The sequence below is a fragment of the Panthera pardus genome, unplaced genomic scaffold (genome assembly GCF_024362965.1).
Source record: "Panthera pardus isolate Hobbes unplaced genomic scaffold, ASM2436296v1 HiC_scaffold_6, whole genome shotgun sequence".
Taxonomy (NCBI): domain Eukaryota; kingdom Metazoa; phylum Chordata; class Mammalia; order Carnivora; family Felidae; genus Panthera; species Panthera pardus.
Window position 1 is genome coordinate 69,310,847 of NW_026526991.1, and position 19,415 is coordinate 69,330,261.

A 19,415-nucleotide genomic window follows, 5' to 3' on the forward strand; every position below is an offset into this window, starting at 1 on the left:
TGTCAGAAAGATTCACTTACTGGTATTCTGGCTTTCTGGGACTTTTTTTCTACCCTTCTATGTCTTGATCCATTTATTAATGCTTCCACTTAAAATCTGGGTAATGTAATTTCAATCAGTTCGTGAAACAATCCCAAAGGGAACTGCTCACAGCAATACGTGAACAGCAGGCCCTTATTCTCTCATAAAGTACACTATCATTCACTAATCCCATTTGCCTTATTAAATACAGTTTTATAATGCAGGTAAATATTATTAGATTGGCTCAGGGGCACCTGCCACCATCCCTGCAAATACTTTAGCTTCAATTTTAAAGTCTAGTGAGCATTAACTCTCTGGTATACCTTCTCACATTTTAAAATGTTATAGTAAAGAGTTATGTCATTACAAAGACCAAAATTTGATTTTATCATATTATTATGCCCAACCACCGCCATAAGCAGGTTTCCCTTGTCAGTACATGTGCTGCCGAAGCGAGCACAAGCAGGTTTCCCTTTTTAAAACAGATTTCAGTCTGAAAGTGTCACAGAACATTTTCTTCCAGGGGCTTGTAGGCAGCATGAAATGGGATTTCTATCCAGAAGTAGAAGCAGTTTGTTACTATGAAGACCTTTTCCCTAGGGATGGTTTTTATAAGGTACCATTGGAGACTCCAATTCTGCTATTCAAATTAATCAGATTTCCTTGGGCAGAATGCCTCTGGAACCCCCTACAAAGACTCTTTTCCTCTTCCTACTCTGCAAATTACTTATGAAAACACTGGATTATACAAAACAAAAGGGTTTTTCCGCTTATGTCAATCAAGCATTGATGGTTTTCTTTTTGTTTCTAAAACAAGAAAATGAAGGGACAATTTTATTTTATAAAGTCTGGATGAACCACCTCACTGCATAATTTTCCAAGACCATTTCACTGGAGCCTTGGGAAAAATATTGGCAACCCAATAATTTCCAAATTGAGACCATGTGATAAGACTCAAATGTAAGCCAAATTAACCTTTTTTTCTTTTTCTTTTTCTTTTTCTCTTTTCTTTTCTCTCTTTTCTTTTTCTTTTCTTTTCTTTCTTTTTTTTTTTTTTTACTACCCATCTATTCTTTAAAGAGAAAAATGATTTAGAATATGGGCAGGCATATGCCAAGAATATCCACTCATGTTTTACTGAGTTAGGAATTCTGCTATTCATATTACAGATACAAAACTGGATAAGATGGCACTAGGAGTCAACAGCTTGGTGGAATAGACTCAACTCACCGCCATGCAACATAGCAACATGTACCACTAATAGAGGCTGGGACAGAGGTGGGGAGAGTAAGGGGACAGAAGAAGAGGGAAGAAAAAAACTTTGAAGGAGGAGAATTTTCCTAGGCAGTTAGTGGGGGAAAGGCATTCTATGCAGATTGTACAACATGAAGGAGGAAGACACCCAGGTGTGAAAGCTCCTGGTGTATTTAGGGAGTACTCTCCCTGCACACTTGAGGCAGGGAGCTGGGAGTTGGGAAGTGATGAAAAATGTTCTTGGAAAGTCAGGGCAGAGCTAGCATGTGAAGGCCTTCAGGTATCCTCTTAAGAAGGAATTTGCTATTTCTCTTGGTGACACTGAAGGATTTCAAAGATCCACTGGAGGAATGAAAGAAACCACTAATATATTCGGATCATTGCTCCAGGAGGACAACTGATGGCAAGGTGGAGGATAATCTGGAGAGGGGGTAATCTGTTCACAGAGAATGATAGAGGCTATTACAAGAATCCATGTAGGCAATACATAAAGGCCTAAACTAGGGAGGTGGAAAAGAGTAAGAAGTAATATAGTTAGGAGACATTTACGAAGTAGAATTAATAGAACTTAATGACCAACTGCTAATGCAGATGAGCAGTGAGAGGTAAGAGAAAGAGATAAGTTTAAAGTCCAGGTTGGGTGATTATAAATAGCGATTCCTAAGAATAGGTAAGAATATAATAAGTTTCTAAGAGCAGGTAAGAATATAGTAAGTTTGGTTTTGGATGAGGTGAGTTTGAGGCACTAACTGGAGAAGAACTTTAGGTTATTGGAAATATGAATCTAGAACTCAGGGAAAAATGTCAGGAGGAGTTTGAGAATCATCTTCTCACAAGTGAAAGTGGAAGCCTTAGGAGTAGATGAAATCATTCAGGGAGAAAGTTTCAGGAGAAGAAGAAATATTTCCAGTTGTGTATCACTTCCGAAGAACAGAGAACTTTCCTAGATGCTATGTTGAGGAAGAATTTAAGGACCCCTTCAGGAGTAGTGGGAGAGTGCACCATGAGTGATGACTAGTATCAACCATTGGTTCCAGAGAGGGAAGTGGTTGCATCTGCATCAGATGTTAGCCATTCCCAATAACAGAAGGGACTCAAGAACACACCCCTGGAGAACACCAGTCCTTAAGGGATGGTTGGAAAGTCTGTGTTGGCAAAAGAGAACAAGAACAGGGTTAGGAGGAAAATGAGTCAGTGTGCAGTATCTTAGTGCAGTACCTCAGACATTATAGTCAATAACTATTTGTTGAAGGAATGGATAAGTTACAAAGTCAAGTGTTGACAACCCTACTGCTATTAGGGTGATGTGAAAGGTCAGCAGTCTGATTTACAACAATATCCCCAGGTACTATGGGTTAAGGATATTAATGCTTTGGTTATTTTCTCTATGGGAGAGTGCTATTTTCCCACTCTTCACATAAATATGGAAATTATTCTAGTGTATGATCATTTGGAATATTTGGGTTAAAACTACAGAAAAACTATTAAAATAGTAACAGGATAAAAGTTTGTATGATTTGATGTAGAAAGTTGAGAAATTAACTGTAGAACAATAATGGTTAAAGGTAAAAAAATGAAAATGAAGGAAGGGTACTCTTTGGAAGGTATCTAGAGAGGCGTGACCTAAATTCTCCCTTTTACACCCTAAAAGACAAATTCTTTTTTTTGTTAACTTTATTTATTTATTTTGAGAGACAGACTGCAAGTGAGGGAGTGGCAGAGAGAGAGGGAGAGAGAACCCCAAGCAGGCTCCGCACTGTAGCCTGAGCCGAAATCAAGAGTCTGATGCTTAACCAACTGAGCCACCCAGGCACCCTTATAAGACAAATGCTTTTAAGAATCAAAGGAGAGCAGACGCTCCATCTATCCAGATAACATACAGAATTAAATACTTCCAGCTTGCAGTGAGCATGCAAACACCACGACCCTGTTATTTGGGCACTTTGTATTTGAAGAAACTTCTTTGCCTCTGAAATTGGGAGTCTAAAAAAAGTAACTATTGACCTATTAAATACTTTCTTCTGAATATCATGCCTGAGTATGATACTAGTCAACCCGTCATGGGTGTGTGGCAGAATAAACTAAAGGGTGGAGAGGATTTAGAAACAAGTGGAATGTAGTTGCTACCATGAGGAGACAATGTGTGAGGATTTTATTATGTCTGTTGGATGGCAGTAAGGAAGGGGAACAAGTACCAACACAAAAACACAAATATAAGTAACTAGAATATTCAGTAATTATAATACATATGGTAAGATAAAGTCCAAAGAAGGAAGAAATTGCATCTTCCTTCTTTGGAAGGAAGGAACAAGAATCAGCAAAACCTCTTTGCAAGACTTTCCAAAACCTTCCAAAGATGAACAAGAAGACCGGCAAAGCCTCTTTGGAGAAGGTAGGGTTTGCACTGAGCCTCAAAGGAAAAACACAAAATTCTCATCAGCGGCTAGTCGGAGGTAAGGTAAAGGCAGGTAACTAGAGCAAGGGCAAAAGAAGGAAAGTCTGGCAAATTCTGGAAGAGAGAATGAACCAAGTGACCCATATAAGACCCTCGAGGACTCTCGAGTCTCTGACTCTGCTCTTCACCACCCCATCTTACTCCCCTTTACCCTTTTGTGTTTTCTTTGGCTTTGGGTCAGGCAATGGTTGCTTGGGCTCCTGGCAAAGGAAAAAGAAGTGTGAAGATGCCCCCATGTCGCCTCTACCTCTTATGGTACATAATTCTCTGAGATGATGCCGGCTTGAGGTTTTGCAAGCCAGCTTACCCCAGCTGTTGGAAGAAGAATTTACTGATGTAAATCTGAAAACCTCAGAGGACCTACAACAAAAGAACATTCACTAAAAATGGGAAGGCAGGAATCAGTTATCTTACATGGGCTGTGAGGAGGTGCTGGAAGAGGGACTCCAATATTTCTGAAGTTTTGTAGCTTTAAAGGTTGGAAAATATGACTTATCTTTGGATAAGAGTCTTGCTTTTTTTCTGGGAAGCACAGCTTTTTTGGTAAGCTTTTTAACCATGCAGATGTCATGTGCCCTACTTATTGTTCTAGGGGCAGCCCTGAATTGGTCATCTAAACTCAACTGTTTCTAACGAGAGGCAGAGTAGCCTCACTGGGATTAAATGCTGGACTTTTGACTTTCATTTGCCAAAATTTGGTATAAGCTTCTTGATGGCAAGATCTTTTGTGCTTCTTTATATCTGCCATATTTTATTTTATTTTGCTTAATACATTATTCTGTCTTGATTATTGCCTGGCCCTCTACTTTACAAAGTAATTTACACATAGAAAACTGAGAGAGAGGGGGCTCTGAGAAAGATTTTCATTATCCCCTGGGGTTTTTAATGGTTTAACTCAAACTTATTTTTTGAAAGTATGAAATTAATACATACCTCACAATAGCCAAAAGGTGGAAACCCAAATGTCCATCAAGAGATAAATGGGTAAACAAGATGTGGTATATACATACAAAAGGCAGTCTGATACATGCTTCAATGTGGATGAACCTTAAAAACATCAACTGAAAGATGCCAGACCCAAAAGGTCTTATATGATTCCATTTATATGAAATCTGATACACAGCATATATGATTCCATCTATATGAAATATCCAGAATGGGCAAATCTACAGCGACAGAAAGCAGATTAGTGACTGTCAGGCATTGGGGAGAGTGGAAACTGAGGAGTGGATGCCTAATATATAGAGAGTTCTCCCTTTGAGGGGATGTAGTAGTTCTGGAACCAGATAGTAGTCACGGCATTGTGAGTGAACTTAAAACCACTGCCTGGTATATTTAGTATGGTTAAAATGGCAAATGTTATGTTAGGTGTATTTTGCTATAATAAAAAATAAATTTAAAAAGTTAATTCATGCTCATTGTAGAAAATTTATCCCCCAGCGAATTAAATTCTCTGACAAATAAAGTACTACACTTTTACTAAAAAATTATTCATTGTTTATCTGAAATTCTAACTTAATGAGATTCCTATGTATTTATGCTAAATCTGGCAGTACTACTGAGTGTGAAAATTTTGGTTTTGTGTTTGCTTTATCCTAAGCACTTAGGATAGTGTCTGGAACATGGTAGATATGTCCTCAATAAATATGCTACATGAATACAACTTTCAAAAGACATATACAAATGTAAACTAAACTATAGAAAGAATAAACTAAAATCATTCATAGATCCACTGACCAAGAAAAATAACTCCGAATTTTTGGCTACTTCTACCTAGAACCTTCTTTTGATGTATTTTGTTTCTTGGTTATTACTGTAGGCCAAATGCATATCTTATTTTTTTTTCATTGATGACTTTAACATAAGCATCCATCATGCTACCAAGCTCTCCTAATAAACATAAATTGTAGAAGCTGAACAATGATGTATTGTGTAGCTATATCACAATTTACTTACTTTCAGATCATAAAATAATCTGTTGTTTAAAATAATTTTTAATGCTTTATATAGTGTGTCAGTAAACAGATTGGTCTCTAAATTCTTGTTTTTGATTTTCCTAAGATAAATTAATAGAGGAGTTACTAAATCAAAGGAAATATACATCTTACAGCTGTTGATCTGCATTGAAATAATAATTTCCAAAGGGTCAGGTTAATATACGCTTCTTCTAACTGTGATGAATTCAACAGCTCATTTCACTGCTCTGGCCAGTATCTTTATGATAGTTTAAAATCTTTGCTAATTTGGGGTGCCTGGGTGGCTCAGTTGGTTAAGCGTCTGGCTTTCGCGTAGGTCATGATCTCATGCTTCATGAGTTCGAGCCCCATGTCAGAGTCAGGCTCTGTGCTGACAGTTGACAGCTCAGAGCCTGGAGCTTGCGTCTGTGTCCTCCTCTCTCTCTGCCTCTCCCCTGCTTGTGCTCTCTCTCTCTCAAAAATAAAAACATAAATAAAATCTTTGCTAATTTGACAGAGGAAAGTTAGTATCTGTTTTAACTTATGACTTCTTAAAAAAATAAAAATAGAACATTTCCCCACACATTTGCTATTCAATCATTTTTTTTGTGTGTGTGACTAGCCTTTGTTGAAATACTTAGTGAAGGGTCTTACTGTTCTCATTAATTTGTATGTACTTATGTATAAATCCTTTGCCTGCCATTCTTTTAATAAATATTATTTTTGTTTTGTTGTTAAATTTTGGTCATTCCTTTTGTGATAAGGGCTTTATTAAAAGACAGGATTGCTGGTCTATTTATTACTGCCTCCCATGATTTCCTTTTGGTCTGAAATGCTGGCAGAGTCAGCATCACTTCAGGGTCTCAGTGTCTGAGGGTGGACAAAAGGAAAGAACGTAAAGACAAAGCAAGAGAATTTGGTCATTGGAGAGCATCATTATCCAACCGGCTTCCCTTCTTCTCTTCTACTGCGGTCCTGTGGGTCTCAGTCAGCCAGAGTCTGAGCTACTGCTCTACCTACTTCAGTGTGGGTGGCTTTACTGTCAAAGCCCCACCCACCCGCCACACCATCATATCTAACTTTATCTAGTGTGTGTGTGTGTGTGTGTGTGTGTGTGTGTGTGTGTTTTACTTTGCTGGTTTGATGACGGTCACTTTTATACCCATTCAGTAGTTTTTGGTACTGTGGACAAATTTTCATGACACTTACGCAGTGAAAAGTTTAGCTTTGGAGAATTCATTTTAAGATGAATGTGAACCAAGAACACCCTGTATCTAAAGTTCATGAGTGTCCTTTAGGGCATGAAAAATAATTCACTAACAACAATTCAACTTAGAAGTACTAGCTGTCCTGTGACTGTAGACCAGCACACAAGATGATCATTGGGGCAGAGACAGAAAATACCAGCACTTCTGTTTATATTTATTGTAGATCACCTTGTAAAATTTTCATTATTCACTTTATAATGCATGTATTTTAGTAAATAAATAAACATAATTTGGAGGAATGTACTGATTTTTTTTATTACAGTAGTGCACAAAAGTGCCTTGGAAATGACTGTAAGAGAAAACTAGAAGGTATTACCATTAGAGAAAGGGGCACTAAAGAAAAGAATAAAAGTGAGGAGAAACACTGAGTAAGCAAGACTTCATTCACATTTATTATTAGTTCCCTATCACAGAGCTGAATGGCATTCACAAGTTACTTTTTATAAGATGGGTTTTCACTTCTTTTGACAGTATTTTGAATGAAATCTGATTGCACTGAGGAGATTTACTTATGCAGGAGGTCCAAACTCTGTCAATAGTAAACTAGCAGTAATTTGAGAGTAAAAAAAAAAACCAAAAAACCAAAAAAACAAAAAAACCCTTTATGAGCCCAGATGGAATTATGTTATTTTAAATCATTTAAACTAAGTTTTATTTCTAAGAGGTATCCTGCTTAGGGATCAGAGAAGACAGATAAGTGCACTGTTAGAGTTTGAGGGATAGGAGTTTCTGATATATGCTATGGTACATTCCATTTTTTGAGTTACAATTTTTTGAGTATGCTTTACTACCATTTTAAATTTGCTTTGTTGTCAGCTTAACATCAACATATAACCAGATATCTAGCATCTTCACTATTTCCTCTTCCAGGTTTGTTTTAGTCAGGCAAACACCAGGGAAATGGTGGATGTGACTGCTTGCAGTCCACAGCTTTTGTAGCGTTTGTCCAGCTTGCAATGACTCCTTTACTTCCCTCCCATCTAAGTGAGGCTGGGCCCCTGGCAGCCATTTTCAGAAATATAACTCCACCCTTCAAGGAAAATTTTTATTATATTTATGGTACTGATGACATTATAGTGGGTCAAATCTCCATGAAGATTTGGGAGTAGAGGAAACTGATGGTAGAAGAGAAAAAGGAATGGAAAACAGAGAGAAAGTGAGCTGAGAGGCAGGATTATGAATTTTCTGGAGATTCCCATTTTCAGTACCCATTAGCCTCTCCTTTCCTTAAAGTCTGAGAATTCTCCTGAATTGCCTTGCACTCCCTTGAGTCATTACATCTTTATGATATATTTCTCTTTATTTTTGTGTTCTGTATTTAAAAAAATTTTTTTTAATGTTTATTTATTTTTGAGAGAGAGAGACAGAGAGAGGCAGAGAGAAAGGGACCCAGAATCTGAAGCAGCTCCAGGCTCTGAGCTGTCAGCACAGAGCCTGATGTGGGGCTCGAACTCAAAAACCGCCAGATCATGACCTGAGCCTAAGTTGGAGGCTTAACCAATGGAGCCACCCCGGTGCCCTCATTTTTGTTTTTGAAGAGCCAGCTACAGTTGGTTTCACATACCAGCAACCAGAGTCCTAATGCACATGTTACTTACAATGCTGACCTTCACAACTCTAGAGTGTGGAGCAATATGCTGGCAGATAGAAGGCTGTCCACTCTCCTGTCAGAAGGTGTTCTGAAAACCCAAGCACAGCCTCTGTTCTGCTTCATTCAGCAGGCACAATTTCCCTACAGGTTCCTTCACATATGTTAATGGTTTGTGTGAATGACCAAACTGCAGTTGCTAGAGAGTGGCCAAAGTCATTGGCTTTATCCTAATGACAGTTGCTTTTTCAATATGTTGCATGGCCAGAAACATATTCTCTGCAATTAATCGTGTTACTTTAAATGTGTCTTGGGTTCTGTGGGAGTGTTTTTCCAGTGAAGCCATGGGCTCCTGGGAGATTTGTCTGCAGAAGTCAGAGGAACAGAGATTCAATGGAGGCTGGGCTTGAAGACAGTAAGGGGTATCTTCTCTAAAGGGCTGGAGGAGGCAATAAGAGTGCCCTTCTGAAGAGCTCTAAAGTTTCTTATGGGCAACTAGGAGCTCAACTTAGATGTCATTTGAATAAATAGAAAATTACATTGTAGTCAAAATGGTGAGGTCTGAACATACTATATTTCCTAAAATAAGAGGTTCTGCTTAACTCATCAGCAGACAGCTGCTCACATAATTTGATTTGAAGGATACTGCAAGGTTTCTCCCTCCAAAAAATAATTCCCTCTCAGAGCACATCACCCACTCCTACAGGAAATTCCAACCTTCTTTGATCAGATAACTTTGGAAGAGCCAGGAATTGTCCCCAGAAGGTTAAACTGCAATTGTTATCTAGAAACAAATGAGAATCCTGAGGGTTCTATTGATCTCCTCTCATTGTACACCGGCAAGCATCAGTTTATTATTAGGCCAAAAAACTGTTGCCTAGGAAACCAGCAAAGTGGTGGGGGTGAGACGTGAGTGCAGGAGAGGGGTAAAGTTAGAGGATGTTATCGAATAACCTGGGACAGACATGGATCCTCAGGGCTGAGCATGGAAGGTTGCCACAAGAAGAGTCCACACAATGACCCCATTGTGGTTGGGCTACGAGAGAGATTATAAAAGAGACCAAGGGCAGTGTGAAGAAATGTCCCAGATGATGATACAAAAACAGAATGTCTCAGGGACCTCAAAGGTTTGCCTTGCAATCTTGTTAGTCAGAACAACCAGTTATTTGAAGAATTTGTATTAATACCTGGAACTATTCTCTTGAGTTCCTCAAATATCCACTATATTTTTGAGAAAGTAAGGATAAGTTATAAATGACTACCTTTGTTCTTCTGCCTTTTAAAAAAAGTATTATCACGTGAAGAGGATTCATGGTAGCTATGTATACACATCACTGCAGCAGAATTGGATGGGAAGAGATTTACGCCCACACTAATTCACTCTTGCCCTGGAGTTAACCCTGACAGTGGTGAAACTGGCATGTGTTTGGACTAAAGTTGCCAGATTTAGCAAATAAAAAATGGGACACCCAGTTAAATTTGAATTTCAAATTCAAATTCAAATTCAAATTTAACCATGTGTTCTGTATTTTATCTGGCAACTCTACTTTGGAACTAATGGGGAGTGTCTATTTCTCATAGACATACTTGTCATATTTATATAGAAAGCAACACAAACTGGTAATTGAATATTCAGTCCAATTCACAAAACAATTACTGGGCAGGCACTTCTTTTTTGTGAACTATTGTGCTAGGCTGTGGGGAAATCAAACATGATTAAAACATCGTCACTGTTTCTTGCATGCTTATAATCTAAAGAGAAAAGCATTTGTGTAAATAACCATCAATAATACAAGGCAGAAGGAAATGTGCCAAATAGATTGTGTATTAAGACTACAGAGAAAAGGGGGTGCCTGGGTGGCTCAGTTGGTTGAGTGTCTAACTTCAGCTCAGGTAATGATCTCATGGTTCATGAGTTTGGGCCCCGCATCGGGCTCTCTGCTGTCAGCGCAGAGTCTGCTTCAGACCCTCCAATCTCCCTGTCTCTCTGCCTCTCCCTGCTCATGCTCTCTCTCAAAAGTAAATAAACATTAAAAAAAAAAAAAAAGACTACAGAGGAAGGAGTGATTAAATTTGATGGAAAGGATATGGGTAGAACTTGGAAGAATATGCAGCTTCTCTGTCAACAGAAAAGGGAGAGAAGGTATTCCAGGCCCAGGGAATAGTTACCATGAGCAAAACCTTGGAGGGATGAATACTCATGGTCATGTTGAGAAATGGTGAGCAGACTAGTACCGGGGGCACAGGATGCACAGAAAAATGAGGTGGAGTTGTTGCTGAAAAAGGTAGGTTAGGGCTGGATGGAGGATGGTCTCGGATGTTATGCTAATGGTTAAGACTTACTTTCATGAGCAACAGTATGGAGGTGGAGGAAGAGCTTATTTTATTATTTTTTGAGTTTAAAGTATTCTAAAATGAAAGAGCATAATCCATCCTGTTTCAGATGACACATCTGTAGCAATGTAATGAGGGATGCGTGAGGCAAGAGTTTCGAGGCAGGGAGTTTTAGTTTAGCAGGATGATTGCAATTATTGCCAAATTGGAAATTATATTCATGACATTAGGAAAAATTAGCCACTCTCTCTTAATGTACTGAAAAGCCTACTTTCTGGTTTTGAGGAAGAGTAAGAGCCCCTTTGATGCTCCTTCTGTTGTTGATCCTGACCGCTGAGGTCCTACTTGGCCCATACTTGCATTTCCTTCCTCATAGCTGGCAGCTTTGTATCCCCCTGCATACATGCCTAAGTGGTCCACAGGGCAGTTCTCAGGATAACAAATACCCCTAAACCTCTGTGCACTGGAAACTTGGACTCATGGCTCTGTTCCTAAGGTAAAGGGAAGTGCTTGTGGTGGTTACAGGGATTAGGAGAAGCATGAATAAATTACTTACCAAGAACTTCTTCTCTCTATAGATTTGTAATTTCATGTTCTTTATGGAAAGGATAATTTTACTTTTACTATTAAGCACATATCTTCTTTACATGCTCAATGCCATCTTTGTTTAAGTTGAGTTTCCTTACTGACCACCTTTGTATCTGTAATAAGAGAGAAAACAAATCAATACCCATAATGGTAACTAAAACTCATTAACTATTATTAAACACTTCAGATTTTCTAATCACTCTATTAAGTGCTTTATACGAATTACCTCATTTAATCTTCCCACTGCCCTATGAAAAGATCAGACATTATTAAGAGATAATTCATACAGGAAGAACAATGAAAAAAATCATGAGAATTATTAAAATTCTAAAAGGTGTGTCAAAGACATGCAAATTATTTTTAAAAGATGCCATTTTCACTTATTAATTTGGCACATATTAAGAAGAAATAACACCAAGTGATGGTTTCAATATAGTTTCATGTACTACTAGTAGGATAAACAATGGTAAGACTTTTCTGGAAGGCCAGTTTTCAATAAGTAAAATTTTCATGCCCCATGATCTAGAAATTGTATGTGAGGAAATTTGTGCCAGATAAATAATGAGAAAGGTATAAAAGATTACAGTATAAGGATGCTCATTACCATATTATTACCAGAAAATGAAAAAGACCTAAATACTTAAGCATAAGACTTTATGACTTATGAATTTTTTCATGACTTATGACTTAAGAATCTTTTTAAAGACTTGTGAATTGTTTTTTAATTGCTGCTACAGGCATATTTGGTTAGGGGGATGGAAAATGACTTTTTTGTTCATTCTTTAACTTTCTTTGAGAAAGGTATTAAAGCAGTTTAAAAGTGCTTTCCACTTGAAGACACTATAGATTATAATACAAATAGTATTTAAAAAGAAATTAAACTTCCTTCTTTATTTTTCTTTATCCTCTACCGTATCCATACAGTGGAAGCATAAACATGGCTTAAAAGTTTACAGTTATTTTTTTATCTTTTTTATTAACAATCATTCTTCAAACCATAAATTTTAGGAATTATCATATAATAATTTATACTTATGCAATTCAGCCATCGTATCAGTCTTGTGATATTGTTAATGATTTTTCTCTTGAGTCTTTCCCCATAGGCTGGATTCAGGCTGTAGTGAGCCATTTTTTAAAAAATTTTCTTTAACATTTGTTTTATTTCTGAGTGACAGAAAGAAGTCATGTGAGCACCTAGGCAAGCCATTGAACTCCTTTTTGCCTGTTTAAATGAAATACTAAAAAAAAAAAAAAATATCTTGAGCTCTGTGCTGCTTCAATTTGCTCCTGTTAATTCTTTAGATGTAATTTCTCCCTCAACATACAAACTTGGTTTCATTTAGTCTTTTTGAGTCTAGTGGGCTCTCTAAATTTTTCTCTCCACCTGACAGTCAAAAGAGCTCCTGGTTTCTGTACGGATTAAGTCAGGAAGCAGTTTTTAACTACAACAAATTGAAACGTTTGCACAAGGAAGTGTTGCTTTTATAAGTGATGGGAAACTTCAAATTTGATTACAAGCAACCTTTGGCTTCCTATCTGTTCAACAATAGGCCATGTTGTTAAGGGCAATTTCCATGCACAGCATGTGGGTCCCATTTTTTCATCCTTAGACATGGTTGTTTACTGTTCAGCACTGTTTATGCATTTTAATCAGGCTTTTTCAGTCTCCCTTAATAAATCACTACAAAGCAAATGTACCAAAACAAGAACTATTATGCAGTATTGGTTGCCCTTCCACATTATTTGCTGCCCTCGAGTTTCACTCAGTACCCAAATTTTAAAAATAATGACAACAAGAACAAAATCCATAGCCAAGAGTATTATATTTAGAATTGCAACATTTCTGGCTAAATGCGCTCTTTGAGCTCCATTCTTTAACAGTAGGAGCCTGACTTTAAAATTCAGTTCAAGCAAGAATGACTTAACAATTGGAACCTGCCATCAGTCCTTGGGACTGAAAGTCTTTTTGATGGGATGAAGCTGACAGCCTAGTTCCTGCCTGGCAGGCATTCACATGGAATGGGCCTGTATTAGTATAGATAAATGTTTAGACATTCAGGTATCTTGCTGTCTGAGAAGAGTATTGCTGGTTAAGGCAATGGTAAGCAGAGGAAAAAGAGTTCTCAGGCATTCATGCCTGAATGGGGAAAGACAATGGCTTGTTAGCATCATCTGGCAAGTGGGCAAAAGACAGCCTGACCTATCTCTTCCCTCCTGAGAGCTAAACTTTCATTTGCTTTTAAATGTACTAAGGAAAAAATACATTCTTTTTTCCCCCAAGACTTTGTTGTTGTTGTTGAATTAAATGGATTTTCTTAACTTTGGTTTCTAGCATCAGAGCCAGATTATTACAAGCTGTAATATTGCAAAGCACAGACCAGAGGTAAGAATGCCCTGAAAGAAAAAGAAGGCAAGGGACATTGTGCAATGCAGATTTGCATTTTAAAACATGATAGCATTTAGAATTTAGATCCATCGATCAACACTGACATATTTTAGAATAGTCACTGGAAAATTAACAGCATAAATATGTATGACAATTTGAGGCTCAGGAAGAGAGTTTACCAAATATAAGAATTATTGGAAAATACGTTAAGTGAGTAGATAGTCTCCAAACCAAGTAATTATTTGAAAATGTTTATGTTAACCTACTTTACAAAACATCTTGTGTTACCCTTTGACATCACTTGCATAAAATCCTCTGGAGTCCCCTAGAATTCCACAAGGGCAGGTGCTATGAATAATGCCTCACAAACCTAGCCAGCCAAAGTGCTATTTTGGACATGGTCTAGAGAAAATATTTCATGAGTGAGAAATCAAATTGTCATGTGTTTAATTAAGAGGTAGATATGAGTGTTTGAGCATTTTTTTCTGAAAGGATTCATCCTGAAAGTGACAGGCATACCTTTTAAGGTGTTCTGATTCCTGCACATCCAACAGTATAGTACAAAAATATTCCATCTGAAAAATATGAACTTGGTATTTAATTTACAAGTTTTCTAAACTGTATCAAGCTGCCTGGAAAGTCACTCTTCACCTATTCGTTTTGCCTATACATTTTTATTCCTTTTTTTATTTTTTCAAATAATTTTTTTCTCCAACTCAGGTTCTCAAGCCTTGATTTCTTTTCTCATGATGCCCTCCTTGCTGTTGGTTGCATTAGGGATAAATAACCTGGAAAATATTACATTTTCACAACCTAATTTAGTTTTTCAGTAAATTCACTACAATTCTCTTTGTTTCTTAATCCATGGTCCTTTGAGGCACGGACTGTTAACACCTAATATTAATTCACCTCTTTCACTTTCATGAATGAACACACATTTTACATAGGTCATGGACTATATTTCTAGGTTGATGTGATGGTGTTCTAGCCAATAACATGTAAACAAAAATATTGTGTCTCCCTGGAATATAGATGTGATGTTGAAGCTCTAGCAGCCATATGGACCTTGAGTATTAGAATCACATTCTGTAGATGGCAGAGCTATGAACTGGAAGGATCCTGAGTCTTTGGTAACTTTCTAGTAAATTCTAGTCCTGAGCTATTTTAGATTTCTCTGTCATACACAACTGAAATAATTGAAATGGATACATGCTGACTCAATTATGGGGAATAGTTAAGGGAAAAAAAAGGAGAGTTTGACATGATTAGCAGAAACTTAAACTATTTAAAAAAATCATAAGAAAAAAAAAAGAGACAGCTTACTCCAGCTTTAATTTTTATATTCAGCAATTTCCCTTTTAGATATACCTAAATATCTATTTTAATTTGTAAATGCTTAGGATTTGGATAAACTCTCCATGTGGCCTGCGGTAAAATCATTGATTGGAAAAATATATAGGATTATTGGCATTTCACAAATTTTTATATACAATATGTGGTACACAGACAGTAATAATGTGGCATATAAGAAGATTAGTCAGCATAAAGACAATCAGTAGAGACAACAGACAATAAACACAGAACCGTAAGACCACTAGATATTAAATTAATAAGACACTGGTTTTAAAATAACCTGCTCGCTAAGTTCAAGGAGATAAAAAATAAAGTAAAATAAAATAATTTAGCTCATGAGTTGGAAACTACAAAAAATAACAGCACATTTGACTCCTCCAAAAACCCCTTATCCAAACATAAATTTTGCAAGTAAAAAATACAACCAAAATTAAGAAATCAGTGGGTGGATTAACAGTAATTTACACACAAATAGAGAATTGGTGAATTGAAAGAGCTTGGAAGAAAATATCTAAACTTCAGATGAAGATCTAAGCAAAATGTGAGGAGATAAATGCGAAAAACACAGAAGAAAGAATATAAAGGTCTAATCCACAGTTAATTGGAGTGCCAGGAAGACATAACACAGAAATGGGAAGAATCAATATTTGAAGAGATAAAGGGTGACTTTTTTTCAAAAACTGCTAAAAGACAACAAATCACGGGTTTAAGAAACTATATGACTGGATTCAGGACAAATAAACTGATATGCACATTTGAATCCATCATAGTAAAACTGAAGAATAACAATTAAAAAGAGGAAAAACATCTAGGGGAAGAAGAGATTACATTGAAGAAAGAGCAGTCTGAGAGATGCTCTCTCAATAGAAACAATGAAAGCCTGAAAGCAATAATATGAACGGATGCACCAATCTAGAATTCTTTATACCCAATCAAAATATCCTTCCATAATAAAGATGAATTAAACAAAAATGGTGAGAATTTTCTACCAGAAGATCCATAGTAAATAAAAGCTGAAATATATTTTTCTGGAAGAAGGAAAGTGATACTAAATAGAAATTCAGAGAGTAAGAATGGGAAGATGAATAAAAGAAATGGTAAAAATTTCAGTAAACATAAATTATTATGTATTTATGAATATTTATGTATTTACAATTATAAATAATTATAAACAACAATTATTATGACTTATGTAGTTTAAAAAATATAGAGGACTTGAAATATATGACAATAATAGCATGTAAGTTGGGAGGAGAGTTAATAGTGTCCAAGTATTCCAAGGTCCTTTCATCACCTCAGAAGAGAGTAAAAGCATCAACTAAGCTTACTTTGATAGTGGCACCTGGGTGGCTCAGTTGGTTAAGTGTCTGACTCTTGATTTTGGCTCAGGTCATGATCTTATGGTTTGTGAGATCTGAGTCCCATGTTTTGCTCTATGCTGACAGCATGGGGTTTGCTTTGGATTCTCTCTCTCTCCCCCTCCCCTGCTCATGCGCTCTCTCTCAAAATAAATAAACTTAAAAAAAAAGATTACTTTGATAAATCAAGTATGCATGTTGAAATCTCTGGATAATTACTACAGAATAATAAAACAACATATAACTAATTTCGAAGCTGACTAAAGAAAATATGAAAATAGAAAAACAATTGATCTAAAAGAAGGGAAGAAAGGAGAAAGGATAAAAAGGAATGTAAAAGACATGGGATGAATAAAAAGCTGAGTAAAATGATATATTTTAATTCAAGTAAATCAACATTTGCATTGAATATTAATAGATTAAATACTCCAATTAAAGAGAGGATTATCAGATTGGATTAAAATATCTAATTTTATATCTTTATAAGAGACACATCCAAAGCATGTATGCTATATATTCAGGAAGGCTAAAGGTAAAAGGATGGAAAAGGTTCATTTTTGCAGGTAGATGAAACAATTATAAAAGGGGTGCCTTGGTGGCTCAGTCAGTTAAGTGACAGACTCTTAGTTTAAGCTCAGGTCATGATCTAACAGTTTTGTGAGTTTGAGCCTCACTGTTAGTGAGGAGCCCACTTGGGATTCTCTCTCTCTCCCTCTCTTTCTTCCCCTCCCCTGCTCATGATCTTTCTCTCAAAATAAATAAATAGACTTAAAAGAAAAAAAAAAGAAAGTAGGGACACCTGGGTGGCTCAGTCAGTTAAGTGACCAACTTCAGCTCAGGTCATGATCTTCGTGGGTTTGAGCCCTGCACTGGGCTCTGTGCTGACAGCTCAGAGCCTAGAGTCTGCTTAGGGTTCTGTGTCTTCCTCTCTCTCTCTGTCCTTCCCCCACTCACACTCTGTCTCTGTCTCTCAAAAATAAATAAACGTTAAAAAAAATTTTTTTAAAAGAAAGTAAATAGTGGAAAATAACGAATATAAAAGCAGAAATGAATGAAATAAAAAGCAAAGAGACTGATTAAGAAAAAAAATAAAGACATAAATAATATGTGAAGAATCAAAAAGGTTACATGTTTGCAAAACATGCATATATTAAAAAGATAGTAAGAGAATGTTACAGATAATTTTATACCAATATATTAATGAATGAAGTGAAATACATTCTTGGAAAAATATATTTGATTCAATATTGACCCAAGAAGAAATAGAAAACCTGAATATTCTTACAGTTATTAAAAATAACTTATAATTAAATACTTTCCTACGAAGAATACTCCAGGCCCACATGGTTTAACTATCAAGTTCTAAAATATATTTAAAGAAGAAATATTTCTACTCTTGCAAACCTCTTCCAGAAAACTGAAAAAGACTTTTATGAAATCACTTAATCAAGCCAGCATATCTTCAGTCCAAAATCTGACAATGGCATTGTAAGAAAGGAAAACTAAAAGTCAATCTTATTTAAAATATGGGTGAAAAGAGCAAACCAAATTCAGCAATCTCCAAAATGGGTAACAGACTAATTACATCACAAACAAGTTGGGTTTCCAGGAATTCAATTTGCAAATAATTGAATGTTTGTCACATTAACAAAATAAAGGAGGAAAATCATATGATAATTTAAACAAATGCAGAATAATTCAGCCTGCATTTATAATTTAAAGAACACTTTTAGTAAACTAGAAATGGTTTTACTGATAAAGGGTTTCTGAAAAACCTTATAGATGTCATTATGCAATGTTGAAAACTTTCTCTTGAGATAAAAAACAAGACAAGGTAATTGCTGTCGTTGTATCTATCCCACACTGAATTGGAGAATATATCAAGATACTCTTATGAGCAAGTAACAGTACGTCCAGTTAGATATGGATTAAATAATGAGGACATTTTCTTATCTAACAGGACAGAACTCTAACAAAACCTCCCTGGGTTTGCCCAGTGGCTTAGGGATGTCATCAAAGACCCAAGCTCTTTCTGCTTTGTCCCCCTCAGGCTGGCCCTCTGGCTTGTCCTTTCATAGTTCACAACTTGGCTGCCACAGCTTCAGATATCAGAGAGACAGAACAATATTGGCCGAAAAAGAATGGCATTGCCTTCCATTCTCTATTTAACAGGAAGGAAAACCTGTCCTAGAATATCCCTGACAGACTTTTTTCACATCCCATTGGACAGGACTGGATCACAGACTACTACCTAACTTTAAGGGAAGCTAGGGGAATAGTTGGTGTTCTAGCCTTTGTAGGAGCGTGAATGAATGCTCTGTCAACAAGAAAAGGGCAGAGGAGAATGGGTAGAGACTGTTTTTGTATAAGGGACAATAATAGTGCCTGTCGTAGACAGCTTAAGTAACTCACTCAAGGTCACATTTCTTTTTTTTTTTTTTTAATATTTTTTAATGTTTATTTATTTTTGAAAGAGAGACAGTGTGAGCAGGGGAGGGGCAGAAAGAGAGGAAGATACAGAATCCGAAGCAGTGCCCAGCTGTCAGCATAGAGCCAGATGTGGCGCTCGAACCCACAAACCATGAGATCATGACCTGAGCTGAAGTCAGATGCTTGACCAACTGAGCCACCCAGGCGCCCCAAGGTCACGTTTCTTGTAAGTGGTAAAGCTGGGATTTGAACCCAGGCAGCCTGACTCCGGAGACCACGCTCTGAATGTCCAAGCTTTCTCAAGCTTTTAATTGTGTAAAAGCAATGAATTTTAACTGTAACTTAACTCTTTCTCCAGAACCCATAAAATGATCTGGGTATACAGACTCTCAGTGCCACCCTCAACGTTTCTGTTGTATTCTATT

The 19,415-nt window shown here is 36.7% G+C and overlaps 1 long non-coding RNA gene across 1 annotated transcript in view; it reads right to left on the reverse strand.

Moving 5' to 3' along the window:
- Nucleotides 1-19,415, reverse strand: part of LOC109249000 (uncharacterized) — a 56,595-nt gene that overhangs the window by 12,578 nt on the left and 24,602 nt on the right. The window contains exon 4 of the long non-coding RNA XR_002072398.2: nucleotides 11,432-11,576. This is a non-coding gene — a long non-coding RNA (uncharacterized LOC109249000). The remainder of the gene's footprint in view (nucleotides 1-11,431; nucleotides 11,577-19,415) is intronic.